This window comes from Puma concolor, chromosome B2, assembly GCF_028749965.1.
Source record: "Puma concolor isolate L17-30 chromosome B2, mPumCon1.1.hap2, whole genome shotgun sequence".
Lineage (NCBI taxonomy): Eukaryota > Metazoa > Chordata > Mammalia > Carnivora > Felidae > Puma > Puma concolor.
The window spans coordinates 28,940,901-28,956,845 of NC_141671.1; the positions used below are offsets into that span (position 1 = coordinate 28,940,901).

The following is a 15,945-nucleotide window of genomic DNA, read 5'->3' on the forward strand; positions in this document are numbered from 1 at the left end:
TCTCCTTAATACCTATCACCTACCTAGCCCATATGCCACCCTCCTTCCATCAACCGTGCTTGTTCTCTATCATTAAGAGTCTCTTATAGTTTGTTTCCCTCTCTCCTCTTTCCTCCCCACCTTCCCATATGTTTACCTGTTGTGTTTCTTAAATTCCACATATGAGTTAAATCATATGGTATTTGTCTTTCTCTGATTGACTTATTTCGCTTAGCATGATACATTCTAGCTCCATCCATGTCATTGCAAGTGGCAAGATTTCATTATTTTTGATGGCTGAGTAATATTACAATGTATACCCATACCACATCTTCTTTATCCATTCGTCAATTTGAACATTTGGGCTCTCTCCAGTTTGGCTATTGTTGATAATGCTGCTATAGACATTGGGGTCCATATACCCCTCCTATCTTTATTTTTATATCCTTTGGGTAAATACCTACTAGTGAAATTGCTGGATCATGAGATAGTTCTATTTTTATTTTCTGGAGGAACCTCCATACTTTTCTCCACAGTGGCTTCACTAGTTTGCATTCCCACTAGCAGTGTAAAAGTGTTCCCCTTTCTCCACATCGTCACCAACACCTGTCATTTCTTGTGTTATTAATTTTAGCCATTCTGACAGGTGTGAGGAGGCATCTCATTGTGGTTGATTTGTACTTCCCAGTTGATCAGTGACGTTGAGCATCTTTTCATGTGTCTGTTAGCCATCTAGATGTCTCTGGAAAATTGTCTATTCATATCTTTTGCCCATTTCTTAACAGGATTATTTGTTTTTTGGGTGTTTAGTTTGATAAGTTCCTTATGGATTTTGGATAGTATCCGTTTATCTATTATGTCATTTACGTATATCTTCTCCCATTCCATAGGCTGCTTTTTAGTTTTGTTGTTTGTTTCCTTCACTGTGCAGAAGTTTTATCTTGACGAAGTCCCAAGAGTTCATGTTTGCTTTTGTTTCCCTTGCCTTTGGCAACATATCTAGTAAGAAGTTGCTATGGCTGAGGTCAAAGAGGTTGCTGCCTAGGTTCTCCACTAGGATTTTGATGGTTTCCTGTCTCACATTTAGGTCTTTCATCCATTTTGAATTTATTTTGTGTGTGGTGTAAGAAAATGGTCCAGTTTCGTTCTTCTGCATGTCGCCGTCCAGGTTTCCCAGCACCCTTTGTTGAAGAGACTGTCTTTATTCCATTGGATATTCTTTCCTACTTTGTCGAAGATGAGTTGACCATAAAGTTGTGGGTTTATTTCTGGTTTTTCTATTCTGCTCCATTGATCTATATGACTGTTCTGTGCAAATACTATACTGTCTTGATGATTACAGCTTTGTAACATAGCTTGAAATCCGGAATCATGATGCCTCCAGTTTTATTTTTCTTTTTCAGGATTGCTTTGGCTATTCAGGGTCTTTTGTGGTTTTATACAAATTTTAGGATTGTCTGCTCTAGCTCTGCAAAGAATGCTGGTGGTATTTTGTTAGGGATGGCATTAAATGTGTAGATTGCTTTGAGTAGTATAGACATTTTAACAATGTTTGTTCTCCCAATCTGTGAGCATGAGATACTTTTCCCTTTCTTTGTGTCCTCTTCAATTTCTTTCAGAAGTCTTCTATAGTTTTCAGAGTACAGATCTTTTTACCTTACATTAGTTTATTCCTAGGTATCGTATTTGTTTGGGTGCAATTATAAATGGGATCGATTGCTTAATTTCTTTTTCTGCTGCTTTGTTATTGGTGTATAGAAATGCAATACATTTCTGCACGTTTATTTTGTAGCCTGTGGCTTTGCTGAATTCATATATTAGAGCAATTTTTTGGTGGGGTCTTTTGGGCTTTCTACATAGAGAATCATGTCATCTGCAAATAGTGAAAGTTTGACTTCTTCATTGCTGATTTGTATGCCCTTTATTTCTTTTTGTTGTCTGATTGCTGAAGCTAAGACTTCCAGTAGTATGTCAAATAGTAATGGTGAGAGTGGGCATCCTTTTCTTGTTCCTGACTATAGGGAAAAGGCTCTCAGTTTTTCCCCATTGAGGATGATATTAACTGTGGGTCTTTCATACATGGCCTTTATGGTGGAAGTATGTTCCATCTATCCCTACTTTGTTGAGGCTTTTATCAAGAATTGATGCTGTATTTTGTCAAATGCTTTTTCTGCATCTATTGAGAGGATTATAGGTTCTTATCCTTTCTTTTATTAATGTAGTGTATCACGTTGATTAATTTGCAGATATTGAATCAGCCCTGCAGCCCAAGAATAAATCCCACTTGATCCTGGTGAATAATTATTTTAATGTACTGTTGAATTTGATTTGCTAGTATCTTGTTGAGAATTTTTGCATGCAGGTTCATCGGGGATATTTGCCTGTAATTGTCCTTTTTCGTGAGGTCTTTGTCTCGTTTTGGAGACAAGTAATCCAAGTAATGTTTGCCTCATAGAATGAGTTTGTAATTTTTCTTCCCATTTCTATTTTTTGAGATAGTTTGAGAATAGGTATTAACTCTTCTTTATTTATTTTTTTCAATTTATTTATTTTTAAATTTACATCCACATTAGTATGTAGTGCAACAATGATTTCAGGAGTAGATTCCTTAATGCCCCTTACCCATTTAGCCCTTCCCCCCTCCCACAACCCCTCCAGCAACCCTCTGTTCTCTATATTTAAGAGTCTCTTATATTTTGTCCCCCTCCCTATTTTTATATTATTTTTCCTTCCCTTCCCTTATGTTCATCTGTTGTGTATCTTAAGTTCCTCATATGAGCAAAGTCACATGATATTTGTCTTTCTCTGACTAATTTTGCTTAGCATAATACCCTCTAGTTCCAAACACGTGGTTGCAAATGTCAAGATTTCATTCTTTTTTATTGCTGAGTAATACTCCATTATATATATATATATATATATATATATATATATATATATATACCACTTCTTCTTTATCCATTCATCCATCAGTGGACATTTGGGCTCTATCTATACTTTGGCTATTGTGAATAGCACTGCTATAAACATTGGGGTGCATGTGCCCCTTTGAAATGGCACACCTGTATCCCTTGGATAAATACCTAGTAGTGCAATTGCTAGGTCTTAGGGTAGTTCTATTTGTAATTTTTTGAGGAACCTCCATACCATTTTCCAGATTGGCTGCACAAGTTTGCATTCCCACCAGCAATGCAAAAGAGATCCTCTTTCTCCACATCCTCGCCAACATCTGTTGTTGTCTAAGTTGTTAATGTTAGCCATTCTGATAGGTGTGGGATGGTATCTCATTGTGGTTTTGATTTCTATTTCCCTGATGGTGAGTGATGGTGAGAATTTTTTCATGTGCCTGTTGGCCATCTGGATGTCTTCTTTGGAGAAGTGTCTATTCATGTCTTTTGCCCATTTCTTCACTGGATTATTCATTTTTTGTGTGCTGAGTTTGATAAGTTCTTTATAGATTTGGATAGTAACCCTTTATCTCTTATGCCATTTGCAAATATCTTCTCCCATTCCATTGGTTGCCTTTTAGTTTTGCTGACTGTTTCCTTTGCTGTGCAGAAGTTTTTATTTTGGTGAGGTCCCAATAGTTCATTTTTGCTTTTGTTTCTCTTGCCTCTGGAGACATGTTGAGTAAGAAGCTGCTGCGGCTGAGGTCAAAGAGGTTTTTGTCTGCTTTCTTCTCTAGGATTTTGATGGCTTCCTATGTTACATTTAGGTCTTCCATGCATTTTGAGTTTACTTTTGTGTATGGTGTAAGAAAGTGGTCCAGGTTCATGTTTCTGCATGTCACTGTCCAGTTTTTCCAGCACCATTTGCTGAAATGACTGTCTTTATTCCATTGGATATTCATTCCTGCTTTGTCAAAAATTAGTTGGCCATACGTTTGTGGGTCCATTTCTGGGTTCTCTATTTTGTTCCATGGATCTGAGTGTCTGTTTTTGTGCCAGTACCATACTGTCTTGATGATTACAGCTTTGTAATACAGCTTGAAGTCTGGGATTGTGATGCCTCCAGCTTTGGTTTTCTTTTTCAAGATTGCTTTGGCTATTTGGGGGCTTTTCTGGTTCCAGACAAATTTTAGGATTGTTTGTTCTAGCTCTGTGAAGAATGCTGGTGTTATTTTGATAGGGATTGCATTGAATATGTAGATTGTTTTGGGTAGTATTGGCATTTTAACAATATTTGTGCTTCCTATCCAGAAGCATGCAATATTTTTTTTTCATTTTTTGTGTGTGTCTTCTTCAATTTCTTTCACAAGCTTTCTATAGTTTTCAGTGTGTAGATTTTTCACCTCTTTGGTTAAATTTATTCCTAGGTATTTTATGGGTTTTGGTGCAATTGTGAATGGGATCGATTCCTTGATTTCTCTTTCTGTTGTTTCAACCAATTTCTGTGCATTGATTTTACATCCTGCGACTTTGCTGAATTCATGGATCAGCTGTAGCAGTTTTTTGGTGGAATCTTTAGGTTTTCCATATAGAGTATCATGTCATCTGCGAAGAGTGAAAGTTTTACCTCCTCCTGGCCCATTTGGATGCCTTTTATTCCTTTGTGTTGTCTGATTGCTGAGGCTAAAAAATGTCTGGTAGAATTCCCCTGCGCAGTCATCTGGCCTTCAAACAAACCAGGACTCTTGTTTGTTGGGATATTTTTGAAACTGATTTAATTTCTTTGCTGATTATGGGTCTGTCCAAATTTTCTATTTCTTCCTGTTTCAGTTTTGGTAGTTTGTGAGTTTCTAGGAATTTGTCTATTTCTTCCAGACAGTTTGTTGGTATATATTTTTTCGTAGTAGTCTCTTATTGTTTGTATTTCTGTGGTATTGGTTTTTATCTCTCCTCTTTCATTCATGATTTTATCTATTTGGGTCATTTCTCTTCCTAAGGGTCAGTCTTTAAAGCTCTTCTTTAGCTTCATTTTCTCTTTAAATTCTCTTCCTGAGTGTCTGATCAGTTCCTCTGCCTCTACTCCTTTGCCTGTTGAAATAACTTACAAATATTTATACACATCCCTTTCTTTTCTCCAAAGTGTTTTCCTTCAAAATGCTTATTAAATTTCTCTAGCTACATGGTAGGGGCTCCTAGTACCAAGCCTCACCTGAATATGTACCCAATGTCAGATGGCTATGGAGTTGACTTTCATTCTGCTGTGTGTCCTGTGCCCTGCTCTCAGTTGATCCCCAAAGCCCTGCCATGGATGGCATAAAGAGCTCCGTGTGCTGTAGGCAGTAGCCATTGGGCTGCATCAGTGTGGTGACTGTAGGTTTTAGTCCAGCATTTGGTAACAAGTAAGCCCTCAGGAAATTTTTCTTCAATGTTATTGATGAAGTTAGAGTAGCAAAAGTGTCAAATTACATATGTAGTTTATATGCAATTTTTAAAAAATTTATTCTCAAGGTATCTAACATACGGTGTAGTTTTGGCTTCAGGAGTAGATTCCAGTAATTCATTACTGACTTAACAACACCCAGTGCTCATCCCAACAAGTGCCCTCCTCAGTACCCATCACTCATTTTCCCTATCCCCCCTCACACCCATCAACCCTCAGTTCTCTGTATTTCAAAGAGTCTCTTATGGTTTGTTTCCCTCTCTGTTTTTATCTTATTTTCCCTTCCCTTCTCCTGTGGTCATCTGTTAAGCAGTTCAGAGCTCCTCCCTCCCCCTTTGCCTGCTCCCTAAAGCCATTCACTTTCAACTCTTTTGGCATTTAGTTCAATATCTCTAAATAGGTTTATGTTGCTACTTTTTAATTCTTCTGCTTAGTCATTGTTGTCTTCCTTAAAGCAGAAGATGAGAACTTAGCTTGCTTTCATTGCCTCTACCATACAAGCACACTTCCCTAGCCTTTCCTCTAAGTATATTTGCTTTGGTTAGGACATTATTCATTGTTCAAGTTATTATACATATGTAAATGCAATTTGGTCGTAAGCCAATAATATACTAACATCCTCATCCTGTTGTATTTTTCATCTGCAAAGAACATATTTCATATTTTGACAAAATATTCATATTTTTATTTATTATATGTAGTTTTCTGTCATCCCAAAACTTCCTCCACCCGAGTTATGCAAAATATCCTTGAACCATATTCAAACACATAGATATTTCATCAAGTTTATTTACTTGAACAAACTTACCCACAGCTTCTCAACCTTCTGTAGTCTAGACTGGGTACCCCCTAAGTCGGCCCGACACCTGCCATCTTAGGGTCTCCCATAATATTCATCATCCTAGAATTTTTCTCTGCCCTTCTTTTGTGTTGAATCAACTGCTTTTGTATCCCATAGCATCCACTTTCTTGATTTGCTCCCTAGCTTGATAGAGTTCAACCTCCAATAACTTTCTAGGAAAAGAGTATATGGGAGGTAAGTTTTTTGAGCCTTGACTATATGATGAAAATCTTTATGATAGCTTGGCTGGATAGAGAACTCTAGGTTGGAAATCCTATTTCCTCAAGATTCTCAAGCATTTTCACTTTTGTCCTCGAGTATCTGTCAATCTATGCTTGGAGAATCTTCTCCTTCCAGTTTTTTGAAAGTTCATTATGTTGTTCTGGGTATGATGCCCTTAGTCAATCTAATGTCTTTATATTGGAGGAATTTTTCTTAAATTGTTTATTGGAGTACCTTTGATCCCAGTTTTTATCCTTATCTTTAGTATTTGGATCTCCTATCCTGGCCCTTTTTTTAAAAAAATTACATCTTTTTCCTCTTGTTTTCTTTTTTGGGTTTTATTCTACTTTCTGAGAAACCATCCAACATTATTATTATTATTATTATTATTATTATTATTATTATTATTTCCCGTGTAGCTAACCTACAGTGTTATATTAGTTTCAGGTCATCCAACCTTTTTATTGATTTTTCATTTCTGTTGTTTTTAATTTATTAGAAGTTTTTTTTTCCCTGAATATCCTTTTTTTTTTTTTTTTTTTTTTCAACGTTTTTATTTTTATTTTTGGGACAGAGAGAGACAGAGCATGAACAGGGGAGGGGCAGAGAGAGAGGGAGACACAGAATCGGAAACAGGCTCCAGGCTCTGAGCCATCAGCCCAGAGCCCGACGCAGGGCTCGAACTCACGGACCGCAAGATCGTGACCTGGCTGAAGTCGGACGCTTAACTGACTGTGCCACCCAGGCGCCCCCTGAATATTCTTTTTTATAATTCTGTTGATTTTTTGTTTATCTGGAAATAATTACACTATTTTAGAATTTTTTTTCTATTTTTTTAATGTTTACTTAGTTTAGAGAGAGAAAGAGAGAGAGACAGAGAGAGTACAAGCAGGGGAAGGGCAGAGATAGAGACACAGAATCTGAAGCAGGCTTCAGGCTCTGAGCTGTCAGCACAGAGCCCAATGTGGGGCTCAAACCCATGAACCACGAGATCATGACCTGAGCTGAAGTCAGATGCTTAACCAACTGAGGCACGCAGGCACCCCAAAGTTGGTTTTTCCTTTTTGCATAGTCTCCAAATTTATTTATTCTTCTCATATTATTAGAATAAATATCATAAGCTTTTCTAAAATTTCTAGCAAGCTTTGATATTTATTCATATTTAGCAGTAGAGCACTCAAAAGCTGAATTGTATTGTAAGTTCCATGGAATGGATAGGGCTTATCAATTATGAGCTTCAATTAAGGTAGTATAGATGGATGGGCCTTTTCATTGGGAGAATCTCTAATATTATTATATTTAGGTCATTTTTCTGGGGTTGGTCAGATTCCTCAGACAAGGTGCTTCCAGTCTCATGCCGTGAGCAAATAAACTGCTCTCAGTATCCTAAAAGTCAAGAGAAAGAAGAAGCCTCAGAGGTCATTTTTGTTAGGACAGTACACCTGCTCTCAACTAGATGTGGTATGCCACAGCTTTCTGCATTTACCCTCCAGAGAATAAAATGCTAGTCCTCTGATCAAGTGGGAAGGTAGAGGGCATATTCCCAACTATGTAGGGAGGAAGAGGAGACCTGGGAACATCTAACTGTTAAACACCCTGTAAACTGATCGCTTGATTTTTAACCCCCACTTTATCCCCACTTCCAGAAGTTCCCATACCACAAACTCTTGAGCCTTTTGAGAAATTTGCAATGTAAACTAGGTTGCATCTTTTTGTCTTTCCTATTGCCAATTTAGCATCTGACTTGTTTAGATCTTCTTAAAAAAATTTTTTTTTAATGTTTATTTATTTTTGAGAGACTAAGAGAGACAGAGCACGATCAGGGAAGAGGCAGAGACAGAGGGAGACACAGAATCCAAAACAGGCTCCAGACTCTGAGCTGTCAGCACAGAGCCCAACGCGGGGCTCAAACCCACGAACCATGAGATCATGACCTGAGCCAAAGTCGGACACCCAATCGACTGAGCCACCCAGGCGCCCCATGACTTGTTTAGATCTTCTAAATCAGTTTCCATATACCCATATGTTTGGCAGCTTTCAAACTCTTATAGCTATTATTTCCTCTCCTTTTTTTCTTTGTGGATGTATGCCTTTTATGTATATTTAACTGTATTAGTAACTGTCTGTAGTAACATATATGGTTATATGCAGTATGCATACGGTGTTTATGTATAGACTGCATGTATGCATGGGTGCATATTCACCCATGCACACACACACACGAATATATAAAATGACAGTACAGTTCTATATATAGGTATATAGATAGAGAAAGTTTTAGTTAGAGCTAAAGTAAATGTGTGGTTTCAGTCTGCCATCTATATTTGAAAGGTCAGATTTTTTTGTTTGTTTTATTTGATCATAACACCAAACTGTTCACATCTGCATGGGCTTCAGATTTGTAGCTCATAAGATATTATTGTTTACTACAATTTTTAACCATTGAAAGGAATTTTCTATTCTGTTGACCCCATTCCCCATCCCTGGACACTAAAGGTACCAAATCAAGCTTAGCATGCAGAAACTACCTTTTATCCATACTTAGAAACAAGTCTTACAATACACCACTGATGTATTCTTGCTAAAATGTTGAACCTGAATGTCTAAATCTACTTAACAATTTGTAGGAAATACAGGGGATTATCTATGGATAATCAGCAAAATCAATATTGCTGGAAATTAAAGCAAATGACCCTTTGTTCAATAAACAAATTTCAGAAAAAATTAGGGAGAGGCCAGAGGGCATCCTACATAATAAAATATACTTGAGATGTATCTGCATTGTATGGATTTTTTTAAAAAAAATTTAACATTTATTTATTGATAGAGACAGAGAGAGACAGAATGTGAGTGGGGGGAGGGGCAGAGAGGGAGGAAGACACAGAATCCGAAGCAGGCTTCAGGCTCTGAGCTGCCAGCACAAAACCCGACATGGGCTTGAACCCAGGAACCACAAGATCATGACCTGGGCCGAAGTAGGACACTTAACCTACTGAGCCACTCAGGTGCCCCTCTGTGGATTTTATTTGGATCCCGAGTTGACCCAACAAATTGTTTTTAGAAAACTAGACATTTGGTGGGGTGCCTGGGTGGTTCAGTCGGTTGAGCGTCTGACTACGGCTCAGGTCATGATCTCACAGTTTGTGAGTTTGAGCTCTGAGTCAGGCTCTGTGCTGACAGGTCGGAGCCTGGAGCCTGCTTCAGATTCTGTGTCTCCCTCTCTCTCTGTCCCTCCTGCTTGCCCTCTGTTTCTCTCTCTCTCAAAAATAAATAAAGATTAAAAGAATTAAAAAAGAAGACTAGACACTTGGGAAATTTTTAAACACTATTGTTCTAACAATATTGAAATAACATTGATTACATTAAAGATTTATTGTTGCTATCATGTGTTGTGGATATGTGGTTATAATTTTCAAAAGTCATTATCTTTTAACTCTTTATAAATGACATGATAACATGCCATATAAGATGTCACTGTAAAGCTACAGTAACCAAAACTGGTATCACCAAAAGAGCACACAGGTATATTAATGGAACAGAATATATAGCCCAGAAATAGAGCCACACAAATATAGTCAACTAACCTTTGACAGGGAGCAAAGAAATACAATGGAGAGAAGATAATCCTTTCACCAAATGGTGCTGGAACAACTGGACAGCACATGGAGACTAAAGAATTTAGACAAAGACGTTACACATTTTACAAAAATTACCTCCAAATGGATCATGGACCTAAATATAAAATGCAAAACTATAAAATTCCTGGTAATATGGGAGAAAATCTACATGATCTTGGGTTTGATTTTTTAGATATAACAATTATTTTTAATTGCCAATACTTGGAAGGAACCAAGATGTCTTTCAATAAGTAAATGGGTAAATTAACTATGGTATATTCATTCAGGAAAACATTCAGTGTTAAAAACATACATATCAAGCTATGAAAAGACATGAAAGAAGCTTAAATGCATATGACATATACAATACATATGATATGCATTACTGTTTGGACCAAAATTTATAGCATTGTCATGGTTTATAGCATATATAGATGTAACATAAAAAGGGGAAAATGGACATACATATTTGCAAGATTTCTGCATTTAACAAGGAGTAATATATAACTTCAAATGGACTGTGACAAGTTAAGGATATGTATTTTAAATCCCAGGACAATCATTAAAAAAATAATGTAGAGAAGTATAACAAAACCCAATAAGAAAATTGTAACTGAATTTTTAAATAACTTAAATATTATTAAGATAATATTTAAAAAACATGAAAGGAAGAACAGAAAATAGAACAAATAGAAAACAAACAATAGAATGATAAACCAAAAAACAACTGCAGCAATAATTTTATTAAATATGAATAGATTAAACATTTCAATTAAAAGGCAGAGTTTTCAGAATTGATTTTAAAAAGCTTTACCCAACTGTATGCTGTATACGAGAGATGCACTTTATATTTAAAGGCATCAGATAGGTTGAAAGTAACTATGGGAAAGAATATACCATGCAAACAGCAAACAAAGAAAACTGGAATAGCTGTGTTAAAATGAGATAAAGTAGATTTTAAGACAAAAAAAATGTAAGTGACAAGGAAGAATTTTTCATAACCATAAAATGGTCAGTCAGAAAGACCATCATACATGGCCTAATAAAACAACATGTAGAGCATTAAAATATAATGAAGCAGTAGATACAATGGGTGAAATAGGTGAAAAGAATTAAGAGGCACAACTTCTAGAAAAAAAAATGAAGCCAGATTGATAAGATTAAAGGGAAAGATAGGCCATTCCATCATTCTCATATTTGGAGAGTTTTAAACTCTACAGAGATTGCTACAACTAGACAAATCAACAACGACACGGATTCTTTGCAATACTACCTTGACCTAGTTGATATTTATAAAACACTACAGCCCACACTGCAAGTGTTTTTTAAGTTGCATAGCACATTCACCAGCATAGACCATACTCTGGGCCATATCTCAAAAAAATAAAAATATTCAAATCACACAGACTTAGCCCTCTGATCACAGTGGAATCAAATTAGGAATCAATAACAACAAAATGTCTAGGAAAAACAAATATTCGGAAGTTAACAGATTTGTAAATAACCCATGAGTCAAGGAATAAATCACCAGAGAATTTAGAAAATAGTTTGAAAATGAATGTTTAAATGAAAAGTAAACTAGCTGAATGAAACATACATCATCCAAATTTGAGGGGTGCTTAGAGGGGAATTATAAAGTTTAGATGTTTATGTTAGATAAGAAAATAATATAAATCAATGATCTAATTTTCCATGTTAAGAAATTTAAGAAGAACAAATTAGGGGTGCCTGGGTGGCTCAGTTGGTTAAGTGTCTGACTTCAGCTCAGGTAATGATCTCATGGGTTTGTGAGTTCAAGCCCCACATCGAGCTCTGTGCTAACAGTCCCAGCGCCTGGAGCCTGCTTCAGATTCTGTGTCGTCCTCTCTCTGGGCCTTTTCCCTGCTCATGCTCTGTCTGTCTCTCTCTCTCAAAAATAAATAAACATTAAAAAATGTGTTTAAAAAGAAAAGCAAATTAAACCCCAAGCAAGTAGAATGAAGGAAATAATGAAGAGCACAAATCAGTGAAATAGAAAATACGTAAGCAATAGAGAAAATGAAATCAAAAGGTTCTGAGCTGGCTTCTCCCTCAGCTCTGTCATTAAATCTGCACAACACTGAGAAAGTCACTTTACCTTTCAATGCATCTGTTTACTCATTTACATATTAAGGGAGGTTGGACTTAGAGACCGACAAAGTGCTCTAAATTTTTAGGTGCTTGCAGAAGTGGAAGAGCTACAATAATGGAATTTTAAAAATAAGCATGTGCTAGTAGTTGCTCATAAATATGCTGAATAAAGGAAACCTCATAATATCATTTTTCCAAATATTTATTTATACAATTGATAACTGATCAGTTTGTATTTTAATACTCAAAGGAATATATGTCATGGACATAGACATGATACACAAATACAATGTTTTGTATTAAGCATTAGACAGCTTAGCTAAAAGTGAACATATGCAAGTGTTGGACTGCAAAGCAGAGATTAGAGATTCCAAGCTTGATTTCTGTTTGACTTGTTCAAACTTGAGGCCCTTAGGAGAATCATTGTCTTTGTTCTGTGGGCCTATTTCCCCACATGAGTTGTCTGCATTATTTTTAAGATTTAATCAGACACCCAGCAAAGCCAAATGTTTTCTGCCTCAAAATAAATTCTGGTGAGACTGCTACAAAGGAGGATCCTTGATTTTTCCCTTAGCTCTCACTAAATGAGATTTTTTTCTTAAAATTACTGGATTCTTAAAATAACGATTTAGAATATGACTTTACTTAATGTCCAGAAGGAACCACACCACGGAAATCTGGAGACATTATTTTTTTTTATTTTTTTTAATCTTTATTTTTCAGAAAGAGAGAGACAGAGTGTGAACAGGGGAGGGGCAGAGAGATATGGAGACACAGAATCTGAAGCAGGCTCCAGGCTCTGAGCTGTCGGCACAGAGCCCCACGCGGGGCTGGAATTCATGAAACGTGAGTTCATGACCTGAGCCGAAGTCAGACGCTCAACCAACTGAGCCACCCAGGTGCCCCGAAATCTGGAGACTTTAAAGGGAATAAATAAATTACTGTTCCTCCTAAGTAGTATTGAATGTAGTCTCAAATTACATGTTCTCCAGACCAGTTCCCAAGAGTTCTCACATTCAGCTATAACCAGCAACTGTTAAAGGGGTCTTTCCTTTGGCCTGTTGGCCATTATGGCCCAGGACTACTTGAAGTTTAGTAGGTTGCCTGGATCTGAGCATTTTCTTGTCTGTGAATTAGGGGGTATGAGATAGAAAAACAGGATGTGAAAAGCATAACAACGGGACGCAAACCACACTGGCACTGAACACTTCCAATTTGCCAACAGGTAGCACTAATACACTTTTGGCAAAAAAAAAAAAAAAAAAAAAAAGGCAGAGAAGTGATGCTCATAACTTAAATTTAACCACAAAGACACATTAAACAAGCTCAACTAAGGACATTCTACAAAATACCTAATACTGTTCAGAAGTGTCGAGTCATGGAAGACAAAGAAAGACTGAGGCCTTGTCTCAAATTGGAGATGTAGTTAACATGCAACGTGTGATCCGGGATTGGATCCTGAAACAGAGAAAAGAACATCAGTGAGACAATCAGTGAAGTTTGAATAAGATCTGTAGATGAATTAATAATATATTGTATCAATGTTAACTTGCTGGTTGTGGCCATTGTACTATGTCTATGTGAGATATTAATATTTGGAGAAGCTAGATGAAGAGGAAGAATACAGAATGTTTTATACTATTTTTGAAGCTCATTTTTTGTAAGTCTTAAATTATTTTGCAATAACAGTGTTGTGTTTTGATTTTTTTTTAAGTAAAGATGGGGCGTCTGGGTGGCTCAGTCGGTTAAGCATCTGACTTTGTCTCAGGTTATGATCTCATGGTTTGAGGGTTCAAGCCCTAAGTCAGGCTCTGTGCTGACAGCTCAGAGCCTGGAGCCTTCTCTAGATTCTGTGTCTCCCTCTATCTCTGCTCCTCCCCTGCTCAAAAATAAAATAAACATTAAAAAATGTTTTAAGTAAAAATATAGAATAGAAACTCAAATCAGTGTATGTTGGTGAGGAAGTTTTTTAAAAACTAAACCAATAGAAGTAACTAATATGGGGAGATTGAAGCACGAAAAGAGTAAACAGAAAATGCAGATGAAGCAGGTAAAAATATTTTTAAATTAATTAACAAATGTCAAAAATGATTTTTTCAATAAAATAAATCTTTAGAACAAAAATATCCATCTATATGTTACTTTAAAATGTGTTATATCTGGGTCCTAAAATAAAAGACTCATAAATATTAAAAGCAAAAGAATACTAGGCTAAAAAAATTATGTCAGGAACATATTCATGGAAAGAAAACTAGTAGTGCTAATTTGATATCAACTAAAACACACTTTAATGCAAAATCTATTTAAGAATAAAAATTGCTACTATATAGTGATAAAAGTAACAATTTTCCAGAAAGATAAAATGATTCTAAACTTAGGTACATTTAACAATATAACCTCAATATGTAATTTAAAAATCGCTGGAATTTACAACCCACAATTATATTAGTAGATTTAAACACATTTTTCTTAGTATTAATGGGTTAAGCAAGGAAAATAATTATCAAATTTGAAGAAAATATAAAAAAGCATAATTAGGCTCTTTCCATAGTTTGGCTATTGTTGAAAGTGCTGCTATAAACATTGGGGTACAAGTGCCCCTATGCATCAGAACTCCTGTATCCCTTGGGTAAATTCCTGGCAGTGCTATTGCTGGGTCATAGGGTAGGTCTATTTTTAATTTTTTGAGGAACCTCCACACTGTTGTCCAGAGTGGCTGCACCAGTTTGCATTCCCACCAACAGTGCAAGAGGGTTCCCGTTTCTCCACATCCTCACCAGCATCTATAGTCTCCTCATTTGTTCATTTTAGCCACTCTGACTGATGTGAGGTGGTATCTGAGTGTGGTTTTGATTTGTATTTCCCTGATGAGGAGTGATGTTGAACATCTTTTCATGTGCCTGTTGGCCATCTGGGTGTCTTCTTTAGAGAAATGTCTATTCATGTTTTCTGCCCATTTCTTCACTGGATTATTTGTTTTTTGGGTGTGGAGTTTGGTGAGTTCTTTATAGAGCCTAAATTTCCATCAACTGATGAATGGATAAAGAAATTGTGGTTTATATACACAATGGAATACTACGTGGCAATGAGAAAGAATGAAATATGGCTTTTGTAGCAATGTGGATGGAACTGGAGAGTGTTAAGCTAAGTGAAATAAGTAATACAGAGAAAGACAAATACCATATGTTTTCACACTTATGTGGATCCTGAGAAACTTAACAGAAGACCATGGGGGAGGGGAAGGGAATAAAAAGGTTAGAGAGGGAGGGAGCCAAAACGTAACAGACTGTTAAAAACTGACAACAAAGTGAGGGTTGATGGGGGGTGAGAGGGAGGGGAGGGTGGGTGATGGGTATTGAGGAGGGCACCTGTTGGGATGAGCACTGGGTGTTGTATGGAAACCAATTTGACAATAAATTTCATATTAAAAAAAAATAAATAAAAAGCATAATTAGAAAAAAATCTGGCTGAAATTTATAGAACCTTACAGTCATTAGAGGACTCACCACATACTGGCCCCAAAGCAAGGCTCAAGAAATAATAAAGAATTACTAACAAGTTCTCTGACCACAATAAAATTCTGTTAGAAATCAGTAACAGGAAAACTTTTAAAACCCCATATATGTTTGGAAATTTTAGATCAGATTACTGAAGAACATCTTGGTCAAAAGAGAAAACATCACAAAAGTTAGAAAAATTGAGAGCTAAACAATAATGAAATTTTTCATATCAAAATGTGAGCTGCAGTTGAAGAATTACTTCAAGGGCAGAGGAGATTGAATATGAGGTAAGTCTCAAACTCAAAAGTTTAAAAAAAAGGAAGGAAATAATAAAAAACAGAAATGAAAG

The 15,945-nt window shown here is 36.3% G+C and overlaps 1 long non-coding RNA gene across 1 annotated transcript in view; it reads right to left on the bottom strand.

Moving 5' to 3' along the window:
• LOC147580823 (uncharacterized) overlaps nucleotides 1-15,945 on the bottom strand; it is a 60,374-nt gene that overhangs the window by 2,416 nt on the left and 42,013 nt on the right. Inside the window, exons 2-3 of the long non-coding RNA XR_015251128.1 lie at nucleotides 13,449-13,554; nucleotides 9,955-10,039 (exon numbers count right to left, since the gene is read on the bottom strand). This is a non-coding gene — a long non-coding RNA (uncharacterized LOC147580823). The remainder of the gene's footprint in view (nucleotides 1-9,954; nucleotides 10,040-13,448; nucleotides 13,555-15,945) is intronic.